The following is a 3,074-nucleotide window of genomic DNA, read 5'->3' on the forward strand; positions in this document are numbered from 1 at the left end:
TTAGAATATAAGAAACGCACAGTGTAGTACACAGTATATGAGTGAGTTGCACTGAAAAACTTAGAATTTAAGAAACGCACAGTGTAGTACATAGTATATGAGTGAGTTGCACTGAAAAACTTAGAATATAAGAAACGCACAGTGTAGTACATAGTATATGAGTGAGTTGCACTGAAAAACTTAGAATATAAGAAACGCACATATAGTACATAGTATATGAATGAGTTGCACTGAAAAACTTAGATTTACTGAAAAAATCGCATTACACGAAATACACAGTGTAGTACATAGTATATGAGTGAGTTGCACTGAAAAACTTAGAATATAAGAAACGCACAGTGTAGTACATAGTATATGAGTGAGTTGCACTGAAAAACTTAGAATATAAGAAACGCACAGTGTAGTACATAGTATATGAGTGAGTTGCACTGAAAAACTTAGAATATAAGAAACGCACAGTGTAGTACATAGTATATGAGTGAGTTGCACTGAAAAACTTAGAATTTAAGAAACGCACAGTGTAGTACATAGTATATGAGTGAGTTGCACTGAAAAACTTAGAATATAAGAAACGCACAGTGTAGTACATAGTATATGAGCGAGTTGCACTGAAAAACTTAGAATATAAGAAACGCACAGTGTAGTACATAGTATATGAGTAAGTTGCACTGAAAAACTTAGAATATAAGAAACGCACAGTGTAGTACATAGTATATGAGTGAGTTGCACTGAAAAACTGAGAATATAAGAAACGCACAGTGTAGTACATAGTATATGAGTGAGTTGCACTGAAAAACTTAGAATTTACTGAAAAACCCGCATTACACGAAATGCACAGTGTAGCACATAGTATATGAGTGAGTTGCACTGAAAAACTTAGAATATAAGAAACGCACAGTGTAGTACATAGTATATGAGTGAGTTGCACTGAAAAACTTAGAATATAAGAAACGCACAGTGTAGTACATAGTATATGAGTGAGTTGCACTGAAAAACTTAGAATATAAGAAACGCACAGTGTAGTACATAGTATATGAGTGAGTTGCACTGAAAAACTTAGAATATAAGAAACGCACAGTGTAGTACATAGTATATGAGTGAGTTGCACTGAAAAACTTAGAATTTACTGAAAAACCCGCATTACACGAAATGCACAGTGTAGTACATAGTATATGAGTGAGTTGCACTGAAAAACTTAGAATATAAGAAACGCACAGTGTAGTACATAGTATATGAGTGAGTTGCACTGAAAAACTTAGAATTTAAGAAACGCACAGTGTAGTACATAGTATATGAGTGAGTTGCACTGAAAAACTTAGAATATAAGAAACGCACAGTGTAGTACATAGTATATGAGCGAGTTGCACTGAAAAACTTAGAATATAAGAAACGCACAGTGTAGTACATAGTATATGAGTAAGTTGCACTGAAAAACTTAGAATATAAGAAACGCACAGTGTAGTACATAGTATATGAGTGAGTTGCACTGAAAAACTGAGAATATAAGAAACGCACAGTGTAGTACATAGTATATGAGTGAGTTGCACTGAAAAACTTAGAATTTACTGAAAAACCCGCATTACACGAAATGCACAGTGTAGCACATAGTATATGAGTGAGTTGCACTGAAAAACTTAGAATATAAGAAACGCACAGTGTAGTACATAGTATATGAGTGAGTTGCACTGAAAAACTTAGAATATAAGAAACGCACAGTGTAGTACATAGTATATGAGTGAGTTGCACTGAAAAACTTAGAATATAAGAAACGCACAGTGTAGTACATAGTATATGAGTGAGTTGCACTGAAAAACTTAGAATTTACTGAAAAACCCGCATTACACGAAATGCACAGTGTAGTACATAGTATATGAGTGAGTTGCACTGAAAAACTTAGAATATAAGAAACGCACAGTGTAGTACATAGTATATGAGTGAGTTAAACTGAAAAACTTAGAATTTACTGAAAAACCCGCATTACACGAAATGCACAGTGTAGCACATAGTATATGAGTGAGTTGCACTGAAAAACTTAGAATATAAGAAACGCACAGTGTAGTACATAGTATATGAGTGAGTTGCACTGAAAAACTTAGAATATAAGAAACGCACAGTGTAGTACATAGTATATGAGTGAGTTGCACTGAAAAACTTAGAATATAAGAAACGCACAGTGTAGTACATAGTATATGAGTGAGTTGCACTGAAAAACTTAGAATTTACTGAAAAACCCGCATTACACGAAATGCACAGTGTAGTACATAGTATATGAGTGAGTTGCACTGAAAAACTTAGAATATAAGAAACGCACAGTGTAGTACATAGTATATGAGTGAGTTAAACTGAAAAACTTAGAATATAAGAAACGCATAGTGTAGTACATAGTATATGAGTGAGTTGCACTGAAAAACTTAGAATATAAGAAACGCACAGTGTAGTACATAGTATATGAGTGAGTTGCACTGAAAAACTTAGAATATAAGAAACGCACAGTGTAGTACATAGTATATGAGTGAGTTGCACTGAAAAACTTAGAATTTAAGAAACGCACAGTGTAGTACATAGTATATGAGTGAGTTGCACTGAAAAACTTAGAATATAAGAAACGCACAGTATAGTACATAGTATATGAGTGAGTTGCACTCAAAAACTTAGAATATAAGAAACGCACAGTGTAGTACATAGTATATGAGTGAGTTGCACTGAAAAACTTAGAATATAAGAAACGCACAGTGTAGTACATAGTATATGAGTGAGTTGCACTGAAAAACTTAGAATATAAGAAATGCACATATAGTACATAGTGTATGAATGAGTTGCACTGAAAAACTTAGAATTTACTGAAAAACCCGCATTACACGAAATGCACAGTGTAGTACATAGTATATGAGTGAGTTGCACTGAAAAACTTAGAATTTACTGAAAAACCCGCATTACACGAAATGCACAGTGTAGTACATAGTATATGAGTGAGTTGCACTGAAAAACTTAGAATATAAGAAACGCACAGTGTAGTACATAGTATATGAGTGAGTTGCACTGAAAAACTTAGAATTTAAGAAACGCACAGTGTA

Source organism: Mus caroli, unplaced genomic scaffold (assembly GCF_978045245.1).
Source record: "Mus caroli unplaced genomic scaffold, Mus_caroli_1 scaffold_25, whole genome shotgun sequence".
NCBI lineage: Eukaryota > Metazoa > Chordata > Mammalia > Rodentia > Muridae > Mus > Mus caroli.